The sequence below is a fragment of the Protopterus annectens genome, chromosome 3.part1 (assembly GCF_019279795.1).
Source record: "Protopterus annectens isolate FY-2018-M chromosome 3.part1, PAN1.0, whole genome shotgun sequence".
Lineage (NCBI taxonomy): Eukaryota > Metazoa > Chordata > Ceratodontiformes > Protopteridae > Protopterus > Protopterus annectens.
This window is the reverse complement of record NC_056732.1, coordinates 385662620-385677201: the sequence shown is the minus strand read 5'-3', so window position 1 is coordinate 385677201 and position 14582 is coordinate 385662620. Positions and strand designations below refer to the sequence as shown.

Sequence of the window (14582 nt, the reverse complement as noted above, 5' to 3'; positions counted from 1 at the left end):
AAGTAGCCAGTTAAACTACAATGATTCAAGCTACAAAGGTGTTCTTACAGGTGGTAGAGCTGGAGGTTAGCAGTTCACCTTTGCCTAGACAGATTAATAAGTTACTTTCCTCCCCACACCTGACACTGACTTAAGTAAATGTCAGTCCAGAAGATCCAATTAATTTCAGAGTCTCTGATGTCAAGACTGCAGCAAAGCATGTTTCTCACTCCTTTTGTTGTTAGTTTGGATTAAGGGAGGCTGGTGCAGGTCATCTTGTTAATGCCGCAGCCATTGGCTGGGACATATGCTCCACCATGGTCCTGGGCTAGAGCTAGCCCTTCCTTACGCCCAAGTCTCCTTTATCTGCTGACCACTGGATGCTTCCTTTTCCGAATCCCCCTTTTTGACACCTACCTATCTGAGGCTAGTGTCAACAAGTTTTGCAGTGGCACTGACAGGCTTCCTTCTTTGAATTTAATTCCCCCAAAAATCCCCCCAGCACCAAGATTTCCCAAGTTGATGGGGCCATCAGCATCAGTCCCAAGGCTGACTGCCCTGTTTAAATGATCCTTAAGCTTCTTTGAACAAAGTTAGTGCATTGACGTTCATGTCAATGTCTTCCCTATCAGTATTGTTATTGCCTTTGCTTTCAAAACTTCCAACAGAAAACTACTAGCAGCCTCAGTCTCATCTCCAAGTTCAACTCAGCCATAGATTCCACACAATCAACCTTCTGCTGTATGGTCTTGTCCATCATCAAGACAGCTTTGGTTCTGGTGCCTTCCCCTTGATGCAACGTTTGTTGCTGCTCTGCCTATTCACCAACCTCCTAGAAGGAATAGTAGGGCTATGGGCCCTTCCTGAGACCAGTAATTTCAGTCCATTGGCTTTCTCCCTTTTCTTCCTAGTCAGGTTTGCCCCCACAAGCACATAAGAAGGTAGGTACAACAGGAAGTACCCCGACTCCTCTTTAGTCTCTCCCATACCAGATCTAGAGGGTAATGAGAAAGACAGAGATGCCTCATTATCCCACCAAATTTGGAGAGATTTCACATACAAAATAAGGCAGAAAGGAAGATGCCCCGCAGATCCAGTGTCTTTTCCAGAAAGGACTTTTAGGAGGCCTTTCAGTACAATAAGCTAACTCTATGGATAGTTCCTTCAATTTTGGATACTGTCAGGGTGACTTCATAGGCTTCTTGGGATGCCCTTGACACAGTGACCCAAGTGCCTAAGAAGTCTGACACAGTGTTGCACCCTCCCATGAACTATGCATTTTGCTGAAGGAATCCCATGCCAAATATAATATCTCAAGCAACTCCCAAAAAGACTTCAATCCCACAGAGAGACACATTTCATCATTCCAACAGAGTGTCTAGCACTTGACTATCTTGGGACGAATTTTGTATGCGTACTCTGTATTTGATTTGAGAGCACTTTTATACCAGAGCCATATGGAGGAATTCTCCACAGAAGTGTCAGATGACATGAGAATCACAATACTGCAGTTCTTACCAGATGCAAAAGTTTCTGGCTCAATTGGCAATGATGTCCACTATGGTCATCCTTATTTTGTGCCTGGATTTTAAATAGCAAAAGTTTCTACAATGTCAACAACCACAATAACATTCACTATAAATACCTGGCTCCATCTTACTAATTTTGCTGAAGAATCCATGGCAATTATGAGTGTCCCCTTTCATGGTCTAAAATTGTTGGCCTGCAAGTAATATTTTAAAAAGAGATGATGGTACAGGAAGGAAGGATTCTAGCATCAGATTTATATCCCTGCAACATTCCTTCACCTGAAAAGGAAACAGCAGCTTTTACTTCATTGCAAGTGAAAGAATCAGGGCTCCGATAAGGGGCAGAATGTCAGAGACTCTTTATACAGAAAGATTGTAAAGGCCATGGGCAGGGGTTGCTGTGCTTATCAGGCAAAAGAAGTCCTCCTACAAGAGGATCATATCAGCACTGAGGATTTGCAGAAACAACCACAAGATGCTTGTCACTTCATTGAGAAACATGGCTGTCCATCACTGCAGGCAAAGGGAACACTACCATTGTTACAACGGGATACAAAATTCACCCCCCCCCCAGGCAGATATCCCACCTCAACAAAAGAAGGCAGCAAAACTACAAGTGTTGTATTTCTTACAGAAAAGAGATGTGCAGGAGATCCCAAACCACAGATGGGTAAGATTTTACTCCAGATTTTTTTTTGGTCTCAAAACAGATCAGGGATCTCCCATACAAGACCTAATTATCACAGTATCATAGAAAAACACTAGGCTAATGACCCAGTGGGGCCATTATAAGCCTAGCCAAATTCCACAAAATAAAATTTGATAGGAAGTGGTTCCCAAATGTTTTCTGGAGGGTGCATGGTCTTAGATAAAGATTTTTTTTTTCTGTCTCTAGTAGAGACATGGAAGGGGCAGCCCAGGGGTATATTTGTGGTTCCACATCCACTGGTCCATTGAATAAATGCAGGGAAGAACTCTGCTAGAAATGGATGTAAAGCTTATTCCAGAGAAGGGGGGGGGCCTGTGAGACACATACCTATTCCTCCATCATATCTTATTTATGTTGCTGGCGAGGTTTGGGTCCCTTGCTCAGGCGTTTCGGATGCTAGTTGTTTTCCAAATATGTAACAGACACATTAGTGCTGGATCCGAGGAAGCTTTGTACATTGGAAATAGTTTTCTACAGGCCACTGAAAGTGACCTGAGTATAGTGACAATGATTTATGGTGGTCTGTATAAGGCTTGTTTTCTATCCTTTGTATTCTTTTTTTTTTTTTTTTTGAGAAATCTCTGTAAAGGTTCAATTGCTGAATATACCTGGTGAGATACATACCAAAGGGGGTATTGTACTCTATGACAGGTTTTATGAGCACAGAGTACAATGGGACAATGACTTTCTTGGACCTAGACACCATATCTTTATTTATAAGTTTTGTAACATCGAAAGATTTCCTCACCATAGCAGAAACATGTTGATCAAATGGCAAATCTCTCTCTCTATACTTGTGTTCCCAAGTCCCTGACTACGAAGTCTACTTTCAAAAGGTGTATTATCAATGTAGTAACTTGCAGGGGTGGGATTCATGCGAAAAGATACTATGATGCACTTCTTAGTATTGAGTTTTAGGCCATGACTCTGGCACCAGTTATTAGTCTGTACCTTTATTCAGAAAGACACTTTCCACACGGTCTTGGTTCAAACAATCATTCAGTATGTAGCCAAAGGACAATGGAGTAATTTTTAATACTTCAGGATGCTTACAGACACAAAGTTTCACAAGAAACCCAGGAGGTACCTGCACTACACAACCAGAGAGACATTCACTGCTATTCCTGGGCACTTCAATTTGATCCTGCCTCAGCCCCCAGGGTGATCACCAAATGCATGTTCATGGTGACAATACAGTTGTATTTGCAATGAGCCAAGTTTTCACTCTACCTGGACAACTGGCTCCTTGCAGCACCCTCCAGAGACCAGCTTAACCTGGGGTGGGAGGGAGGGAGTCTTGGACTACTCTCCTTCAGCCCCCAAACATAACTCTGAACTTTCTGAAATCTCAGCTGCAGCTACCTTAGTGCTGATTTTTCATAGCCTAAAACTGGACAGATTAACTTGAAAGGCAGGGCTTCCCATGATCAAGATTCCGGTATTAGTGACCATAAAACCTGCTACGAAAATTTCTTATCTCGTTGTTCTCTGTAAAATCTCCTTACCTGATCTTCCATCACAGTCATATTTCCCTTAGCACTGACACCTCTTTTATGCCCAAGGGAACTGCTGAAGTCAGTCATACCTAGGTTGTTCATTAGATGCCCCCCCCCATTATTCCTTGTTATTCAAGCTGTGAGGATTTCTTCTTGCAGTGTCTATATGATCTCAGTCAGCTAAGACATTACTTAGAAAGGTCTAACTCTGTGAGAAAACATTCCTGTTTGTTATTTTCTTATGATTTCACATCAAGGAGTAAAAAATGTTATCCACAGTTACTTTGGCTTCATGGTTTCTCATCACATTAAATTTTGTTGGGTCTCCCAATACACGTAGTTGTCCAGTTAGGCCCATTCCAACAGGACTTTAGCTGCTTTGTCAACCTTCTTTAGGAATGCCTAAATGGAAGATATCTGTTCAGACACAACTCAGTCTTTAAATACAAGCTGCAGTGCTTTGCAAAGATGTTTAAACTTCCAGGTGGAGAGCATCCTTTTATATCACTGCAATCTGGAGTATTTTGCCCAATCAGAAAGTACTTGGGAATCTGTCATAGAAGTTATACAGGATGGAGCCAGTCCTATCAGATGTGGAAGTTATGCATTTGCCATAATGACAGATCTGTTTGTAGTGGGTCAGTCCTCCACAATTACCTCTCCCCCTTTTCTCTGCCTTTGCTCTCATTTTTGAGTCCTTTGGCCTCTAACAGTAGGTTTACCTCAGAGACAGAGAGGGGTGCAGTTACAATCCCTTATGAGATATGGGGGAGAAGTACAGTACCAAGACATGTTTAAAAGTCTTGGCAGTCCTCATAGTTGTGGCCTTAGTCCTAAGGGTTCATGAAGGATGTACCCACTTTTACAGACCTACTGTTACGGTAAGTACATAATTAATTTCGTGAACATGTATTGATGAGAAAACGGGGCATAAAAAGAAGCAAAACTGTCAAATAAAAACAGCTGCCTCTAAGCAAGCAGGGGAAAAATGTGAAAGTCCCAACCTTCTGGCACAGAAACACAATAAAAGAACAAATGATCAGGACATTCCTGCAGTCTAGTTTACATTTAATCAAAACATCAATGTATTTCTTTTAGAAAGAAATCTGCATTTAGCTGTATGTCCGGTTGTAGCTACTACTGACAGTTTCATGGCAGAGAGAAGAAAAAGTGAGGCAGGAGCAAACTGTGACTAATTCATTAGCCAATTTGGGAATATCATAAGACATCAGCCAGCTGTCTCATACACATCTGAAATCCATACTGCATAAAGGTTTACCAAAAACTAGATGTAAAGATTAAATAGCTTCTAATAAAAAACAAACCGACTTTGTCATTTTCTGAAGTTACAATAAGGGTTACTCTTCAAAAGTGTATGAAGAAAGTGATTAATATTCTCTAACAAATGGTAATCAACTTTAACAAGACTTCCGTACCCATATTAATGATGCTCATAACAAATTCCACCACATTTTCAAGAGCTCCAAACATCCTTATTTCTTCACCTACACGTCCACATTAGAAAATGTACCTCCTTATATTGAGCCAACAACAACCCTGTCCCTATTAATATCTCCCTTGACAAGTCAGCTTAAAAATCAGTTAATTCCCCTTTTCAGCCCTTCTTATCTTTTCTTCCAGTAGGTAATTCAGCCACCTCAAACTCCATCATAAAACACTGATGTATATCACTGTTTCAGCTCCTGCTCAACCTCCACTGAGTCTGTGGTAATACACTTAAATTTATTTTATATAACTGAGTAACTCTGTGTTTCAGTGTCTTTGTGTCTCCTGTTTTTAAGGGTGACCCAGAACACTAGTGTTGGGTTAATTGTGCAGGGTAAAACTGCAGGCAAATTGAAACTGCCAAAAAACAAACAAATTAAGAGAAGCTTTTTAGTAGCTCTTTGCCTTAATTGCCTAGGCTAAACTGTCAAAGGAATCCATTCAAATGAGCTCTATACAGATATGTTCTCTCCCATCACTTCACATACATATCCTAGTATTATTAAAACAGCATAATCCAAATAGGTACAAGGGTGAATTACAGCTAAAATACTTAACAGCCCCCTCAGTCAGAACTAAAAAAAAAAAAAACTGCACCATATGCTTTGCACACAATGCACAACAGTTTGAATACAGCTTTGGATACATATCATAAAACTCATAAAATGGCACCATTATAATGTCACTGCAAAGCAATTATATTAAGTCAACAGCCTATCACTTCACTGCTGACAGCAACACAAATATAAATAAAAAGAAAGAAATGCAAAGAAAATACTACACTAGTGAAGATACTAAACATTTAGGTATTAAAATCAGAAGACCAAAATGCTGCTGTCAAGATTAGATGTGAAAAATCACAGGAAAGGCAAAATGCAATGTGAAGATGTAACTGGAGGACATCCTCTGAAGAAAAGCAGCCAGTCACTAACAGAGCAACCAAATGGATAACATGCACTAAAGAAAATATAGTTGCCGAGTTAAACCAATGCACCATTTGCATACCTTATGGAGTAGAACATGGACAGCAATTATTCTTGTCCCCATACCAAATTATAAAACTTGATCTTTCTCAGAGCAAACCTTTAATGATAAAATGAATGAAAAAAAAAAAATACATGCTCATGCTGTTTCCACCAGCACCAACCAAAACGTATACACTGCACACAGAAAAAAATGCTTATTCAGTGTATCAAGTGCTAAACAAAAGAAATGCAGGAAGCCTGATAAGAGCAAATAAGAAAAAATGTTTAAGCGCAATCCATCTCCGAAGAACAATTAAAATCAAGATATACCTATTTATGTAATGCTAAACTATTCAAAGAAAACTTCTGTAACTTATTTTTGTGACAACAGGCATGGAAGTTAAGGTTGAAACTTCAGGAAATGCTGCTAGGTTATTTGATTTCACATACCATTAGAGAAAATAAAAGACAGACATTATGTTGTAAAAGTATTACAGAAATTATATGTTGATTCATTTGTGTAGACTTTCATCACTGCAGGAAAGTAAATGGCATCATATGCCTGTGGCAGACACTAAACAAAAATTATATTTGCCCAGTTTGTTTGCCAGGAAGGTCCAATTAGATAGAAGGCCCCTTTCAATAGATATCTGAAAAAAAAAAAAAAAACTCCAAATGTGAAGACGATCAAAAGAGCTGTCAGAACAGCAATCACTAAAAACAGGAATTTTTTATGTAACAAGGTAAGTGTAGTACCCCACCCCACCCCCAATCAGATGTGCACCTATCACACTTGCATCCTACATCTAAACTCAACATGACCAAGTATTTGAATGGTCCTTTTCACCACATGGTCAATGTTGTAAAGGAAAACATTACTTAAAGTAACTCATTGATAAAAATGAAATATAACAAAATGTTTCAATTAAATACATACAAGGCATGCTTCTTGTAAAATAAAAAGGGTGGGGGTGATGCCTCCTTAACCGCTATACTGCTCACATGATCAATAACAGCAGAATACAGGAAGAAAAACTGTAATCAATTTTCATACAATGACATGGGGGTGGGCAGTAGCCCCTCACATGAGAAGATCAGCATGTTTTCAAGCATTTTTTTCTAGAAATATTGCATGCAAAGAAACAGGAGGTTGAGGGGGCAATAGCCTTATCACATGAAGAGACCAGACGGTTTCCATTTACTTATTTACTTTTTGGTTTCCATGAACTTACTTTTTGCCTTTATTTTTTCATGGAGGACTGTGGTGTTTAATAAACTTCAAGTCTTCATTACAACTACAAAGCTTGAGAGAATACTTTGAACCACAAAATAAAAGTATGTGCACCAATCAGTAACTGCAGTATGCCAAGTTGAACTAGATCAAATCAAAGAACAAATATTTATTTTGGGGCGCAAAGAGGTAACAACTGCACCATGCAAACCAAAAAATGTAATTCAAGCAGTTTATAAATAAATCAATAGACTACAAAAAACAAAAATACATTTTGGAAATGCGATCTTGATATGATGTCACCACTGATAAAATAAAATAATAATTTTACAAGCAAACTGCCCCAGTGCAGGACAGTATAAAGTTGCTTCATTACACTAAATGGCCAACACTAGTCAAAAATATCAACAGGTAAAGATGTTATTATCCATCACTATAGTATATGACTGTATTTAGACATCATTGTCCAGATTTATAGAACAGAAATATATCACATAATAAATACTTCAAAGTCAGGAGTACAGGAAAACTAAGGTGTTTTGTTAGCTTTTGTCTCCAGTCTTAACTGATTAAATTGTATTTTCCAGTACTCATTTTAAGCAATAATTAAATGTAGGAGCACTTCCTATACAGAGCGTGGTAACGTTGTCTTGGTTTCTGGCCCTAAATGAGGTCAGGTGATAACCTTTCAAGCGGTGGATAAGGGAAGACTGTACAAAGTCAAGTGGGTGGTAGCATCAGCGGTATACTGACATTTGTATAACATTTTTTTTTTGTTAGGATACTTTGAAATATCTCAGGCATCCTATGTATGCCGTGGTGACTGTACGTTTACATAAAACATGAAAAGCACATAAAAGTAGAGAACAGGGGACTGGTACAGTCCGCTTCATTCCAAGGTTGAGAAAGGTGGGGGTATAAATAAGCCGTGATCATTCAGTTCTACTACAAATGAACAACACATACATACACTTTATTTTGTAGCAGGGCTGTTGCATCCCACTCTTCTAACCTTTGCGGCATGCTTTCATTTCACAGTCTTATAAAACATGCAGACCCACATTAGGGCAAATAATGTTTCTATTAAAAAAGAGTGTGTACACGATCACTGCAATGGAGCTTTTCACTTTCTTCCGCACTGACTCAAATATTCCAGTTAGGGGGTGGAGATAACATTCTGCAAGTGACCCCAACTCTCAGGAAAACCTTTAATGAAAACATCTCGAACTGCAAAACGAAATAAAAAAAAGTGAAATGCCATGCCAATGTACACTAACAGAAGCACACTCCCTTCTGCCCTACTTCATTTAGTCCATTACTCATGAAATCAGATGCCCAATTAAGATAGTGGCATTTCTTTGAATACGGCTAATGAGTGAAAGTAAACTGTTCACTTCTGCCTCTTTGCAACAAACCCCAGTAGAGTTGCATGCAGCTGAGCTCACTGATGCAGCTGGCAGTTTCCTCTTCCACTTTCTAGTGATCGCCTTACCTGTACTCAATCGGCGGTGCTGTCCAGGATCCCACCCGACAGCACGCGCTGTACTTCCACCAAGGTAGGGAGGGTCCAACTCTTCACAATCCAGAAAAAAAAGCTAGTATGACCGCCAAGAAGACAGACCAACAGATGAAACGCTATTAGAATAGCCGTAACCCCCAACACAAACCCAGTAACCCACTTAACTATAATTTCCCATTTCAGTCAACCAACTGTTCTGCATATTCGGCCACTGTTTCGGAACTCGGAAACATTCAATGGGCAGTGGAATGGGCGGGCAGATTACCCTGACTGGCTGTTACCATAACCAACCAGCTTTTCCTCCCTCAGTGATAACGCCCGTATACTCAGAAGCAAGCCTAAGTCTTTCTCTTTACGTCATTAAGTTAATGAGCGACTGGCAAGTATTTTGATACACATTTTGAAAAATTGTACTGTTTTGAAGTGAACAAATGTATGACTTTATTGTGCGATTGATAGCGTAGGCTGCCCAAATAACCCTGTCTTCACACCTTTTTAAGACTTAACCAGCAGACGTAGATGTAGTACCTACGTTGGGGTGAGAAGAGACTCAAGAAAACGAGCAGTACTTGCTTCGTTAACTGTCAGGGGCACCGCTGAAACGGTAAGCAAACGATGCCGGCGAGAGGAGACCCCAGTAATTTATTTTACAGCTTTTCAATTACTGGTTTTGTAAATTCTAAAATAAGACATTTCCTTTTTTCACGGAATATAGCGTATGGATACGTGGAACCTTCGTACATTGTTTTCCATTTGCAATATCGTATTGTTGTAGAGAAAAAAAAAACACATACCTGCTTGAGCCCAGAGTCCTGGGATCAGAATGTACGTAAAACTTGAACCATAGCTCTCAGCCTTCCATCCTTAAAATATGGGGCAGCAGTACCTTTCGTAATGTGGAACAAATCTGACAAAATGTGGAACATTTGTTAACAAACACCTTACTACTAGGAAGCTCATTGGATGGTTAGGATGTGTTCATAGGTAACTAGGCTATCTGCCCGAAGGCATTTATAAGCCTAGCCAGAATGTGTCGGCTTTCGCCTCCTTAGATTAGTCCCCTGTGCCTCTGTCTAGCAGAGTCACTGAAGTGATCCCCGAGGTAAACTTAATGTTTCCCATCCACTCGTCAAAGTTTCTTTTGAAGAGTGTTAGCGAGGAGCTCTGCATAATGTAGATTGGGGTCTTGTTCCAAAGCATGACCATGGACAGCAGTGGTCTGTGATGATGGCATTTGCAGTCCTTCACAAGTAGGTGCCAGTTGAAGCAGTATGTGCCACCCTAGCTCTTACAAGACTAATTATTCTGCAGCTCTTGTATTCTGTAGCCACATGAAACTGCTGAAAGTGGTGGCATTCTCTTCTTGAATGACTCCTAACACTAGTGAGTGGACTGTGTAACAACAGACTGTGCCCTGCCTGATTGACATTCCTATATATCTGCTGATTGATCCCAAATGCCACCCATATGTCAGGAACCAAATGTGACAGCTGAGGGTGCCAGGCAGCTATGCAAAGCTTCTTTGTGGTGTGTATATCTACATCTGGCACAGTGTGCTTGTCTACTGTGGCATCTGTAGTGGGGAACACTGCTGAGGCTGTGCAGGCATGTGTTAATCTGCGAGTTTGGCTGTTTGATCAATCTGTATGGAGGGTACATACCCATGCAGGATGGAGACAGATAACGCCCCTGTGTCCTCTGACTGTGACTTCTGTATAATATTCTAGCATCATTATAAGTATTGTCACAGTGCCAGCATGAACAATTTGGCATACCCCTGCCTCTAATTGTCACCATGGCACTAGTTTTCCATATGAATGAACAGAATACAAAATACCATAATGAACTTGATTACGTATGACACAAATGGGCCCAAAAATCCAGTTAAAAGGTGTACATGCAACAACAGATGGGCAAGATCTTATCTCCACTGTCATCTTGCTGTTAACAGACTCTTGATGTTTCCATAACAAGAAATGAACAGTGGGGCAATGTAGTCATCTTATACTCTATATGTGTCTTAGTAGTATACAGACATCTGTTATATATTTTTCTGATTTGATGAATCATCTGTGGAGATATGGGGGCTAGGCCATTCCATCATCTGTGTCAACACCCCAAGGCATTTCCCATCTCAAGGGCAGCACAGACTCCTCCACATCTGGCAATATGGCTGCTCCTGTGTGACCATCCCCCTGTAAAGGACCTTCTGGATGCTCTATCATGCCTTCCTTTTGACATGCACACACTATGACACTGCTGCATGTGTGATTATGCCCACCACTACACTGATATCATAGAACACTGCCTGGAACACCTGCTGCAAAAGAGGCTGTCGGCATTTGGTCTCAGCAAGAGGTGTCACCCATGATTTCTGAGACCCTGAAGCAGGACTTCATTCTCGACGGGCTGAAGTTATTCAGGTTTTGTCTACCATCATATCTGTGGATAGGATGTCATCTTTGAAAACAAGGGAGCATAGCTGTATACTCTGTGCTGATGACAATGGTTTAGATGATGCCTGTACACAAATAGGTGCCATAGCTACACAATAATATACTGAGTGGAACAGATATGTGTGCAGATACTGGTTGTATATCTGCCTGTTATTGGCTCCTGTGCACACTCTACAGCTAACAACTATAGATATATCTGAGAAAGGGTTGGCTGTACAAAGTCTGCTAATATGCAAACAGTGTAATTACAACATGAACTAGACAGTGAAATATAGTCTTTAATATAGACATACTATAGGATATTTATGGTGAAATGGATTGCAATCTGTGACGCAGAGGTAGAAGTATACTTGACACCATTTACAGGTACAAGACACACCTGAACATGTAGGGGCAACACATACTAGAGGAATGTTATTCAGGACATAGCTGTAGGAGCACACCTTTGAGTAGCTAGAAAAATAGATTTTACCAGACAAATCCATATACATTTGTACTACAAATGTTTTTTTTCACCCTGTAGACTATCTACAAATATTTGCACTAGACAACTTGTAAACTGGTGCCATGTTCACAGACATTGCAGTTGTATACTTTCATATGTAGTATTAAGGCAAATAAGGCAATATTCAGGTCTGTGAATTGCTTAATTACATTAACACATGAGAGCCAAAGCACATGGCTTGTTCCTGAAGTTGTTGTCAGGAATGTAACATCTGTAGGCTTGTGCAGAAGGTCTGTGCATGTGTGTACATCATGCACTTTTGGAGTGATGGGTTGCTTTATTTGTGATGCAGATATCCTGTCATATGCATGATCCACTGGCTGCCATTTTATCCTGTAAAGTTGCTGCTGTTTTTCAATTATAGTTTTACAATAATGGCTATTTCTGCTAGTGAACAGCAAAGACCACTTGCCTGGTGCATAAAGAAGACTAAAATAGTACTTTATCCCCTTGTCAGACTGTACTGGGGGCAGACACTGAGACTTTGTGATTGCTGTTGTAGGAAAATATATGTCCAGTATGACCTGGTTGAGGTTTTGACTAGGACCACATTCATATCCCAGTCAGGAGATCATTGCAAGCACAGATATGTTGAACTGCAGTGCTGCCAGCCTGAACACTTATCAGTGAGAAGATGTGGTTAGGCAGTAATTCTCCAAATGGTATTATAAGTGCATTTCATTGTACACTTTTTTATTTTTTGGGGAAGTATTGTCAGTATCCTGTTGGGCGGCTGCAGTGGAGCAGCAGTTAGCATTGCCGACTCACAGCAAGAGGTTCTCCGGTTCGATCTTCGGCTGGGGCGCCTTCTGTGTGGAGTCTGCATGTCCTTCCTGTGGTCGCATAAGTTTCCTCCGGTTTCCTCCCACATCCCAAAGACATGCTGTAGGTGGATTGGACACACTAAATTGGTCCTAGGCGTGAGTTCATGTGAGTGTGTGCCTTCTGTGGAAAGTTGGGCGCCGGGCTGGCAACTCGACACCATAAAATTCCACTGCCAGTCATGAGCTGACAGGTGATCTGCTGTTGCGAACCTTAACTGGGAAAAGCTGGAAGAAGAAGATTGTCAGTATCATGTTCATAGGTTAATAAGTTCATAGCTCTAGCCCATTTTCCTAATTGTCCCAGAGGAGTCTGTGGTTTATTGATTTGCTCAGAGTCGCACAGTAGGAAAATGGAGACTGACGGAATCCAGCCCTGTACTACAGGAAGCAGCCTATTAAGAATTTGCTGACTTAATCTTTTGTACTAACAGAATAAAGTTGAAATTGTCCTGTGTGAGGACTAAAATCACAACTTTCAGATAAAAGAGACTGATGTCTCATTCTGTGCTACCTAGAGAACTTTATGGCCTATCTAATTAATGCATATTGGGGGGTGCTGTAAAGAATTCAGATGTGTGAAGATGGTGGTAGGCCATGTTAGGGTACCAGTATGCTAAATAGTTTATCACCATGTGTTCCAGTATAATTTCAATTTGTAGATCTGTATACCTATGTACAGGGACATACACATGTCTGCCTACTGGGAAATGAGGGTATGGGATGTAGATGTGGGACTTTGGGTTGCATAAGTTGTACTGACCACGTTTCCTTCCACCTTTCATAGTTCACTGATGTGTAGCATAGGTAGAATGAGACTTAAACTGTGTTGGCTGCCACAGAAGATGACAATGACTGGCAGAAAGGTAGGGCTGGTATGAGTCAAGTATTCTGTACTAGAGTAAACATCCATTGCTGATACTGGAGTAATGCACTGATGGCATCCTTCCCATTGGATCACAACTCTGCAGGTCCTAGTGATAGGGCTAGGATTACCTCTCTATTGGGGGTGGAGTAAAAGCCCCTGTCAAGCAAGGTGGCTCACCCCATTGCCTTTTGTAGCCTAACTGCAGCTGCAGATGTTGTTTGAGTCTGTGACTGAGAGGGAAGTGGATATACACCTTGCAAATAGCAGATGTGTTCCCCTAGTGGGCTCCAAAGAGGCCAGAACAGGAAGAACTTGTCATTGTCTTCAGCCATACTGATTTCTCAGCTAATGATGGATCAGAGTATTTTCTCTTTAGGCCAGACAGCAAATTCCATGCTGCCCGTACCCCACATTATCCCAAACCTGGTTCCCCATCTATGTGAAGCAGAGTTCTTCCCTAAACCAATTCAAGTGTAACTTGGGCAATTGGATGAGAATTAAGAGATTCATCCCTGGTTTGGCACCTGTGTCTCTAATGAACACAGGGAGCCTTTAAATGGTTAATTTCCCGGGTCCCTGCTTGTAAATTTTTAATCTCCCAAGTCCCTGCTTACACTTATCAATGGTATCAGTACTTTTCAGAGATTTGGGATGACTGGCTAGGCTTAAAAAGGCCCTTGTGGTCGGTAGCCTAGTACACACATATGAACCTATGTTTCCCTTCCTAATGCTGCCGCATACCTTGTTAGTTGCCCAGCTCTCCCCATTGCCATTTGTATTCCCTCTGTATGTCTCTATCCATCCTCTGTGTCCCCATCCTAGTGTGCGCAAATCCACCCGTTTGTAATGTTTTGTGCATGTCTATTTGTCCCTGTAGACTCATCTCCCTTTATCTCCTCTCCTTGTTTTCCTGTCACCCACCCCTCTCCCTTTCCATCTCTATACAAGTACAAGGGAGATCTGTCTCTGCAAAAAAGTTACCCTACCTCCCTAATCCT

The 14582-nt window shown here is 40.9% G+C and overlaps 1 protein-coding gene across 3 annotated transcripts in view; it reads right to left on the bottom strand.

The window, feature by feature from the left end:
- OSBPL3 (oxysterol binding protein like 3) overlaps positions 1 to 9227 on the bottom strand; it is a 2414360-nt gene extending 2405133 nt beyond the window's left edge. For 2 of the 3 annotated variants that reach the window (XM_044066857.1, XM_044066855.1), the window contains exon 1: positions 8908 to 9227. The gene's annotated coding sequence lies outside the window, so the exon portion shown is untranslated. The remainder of the gene's footprint in view (positions 1 to 8907) is intronic. The other variant, XM_044066859.1, reaches the window with a different exon arrangement.
- Between the last annotated feature and the right edge of the window lie 5355 nt (positions 9228 to 14582).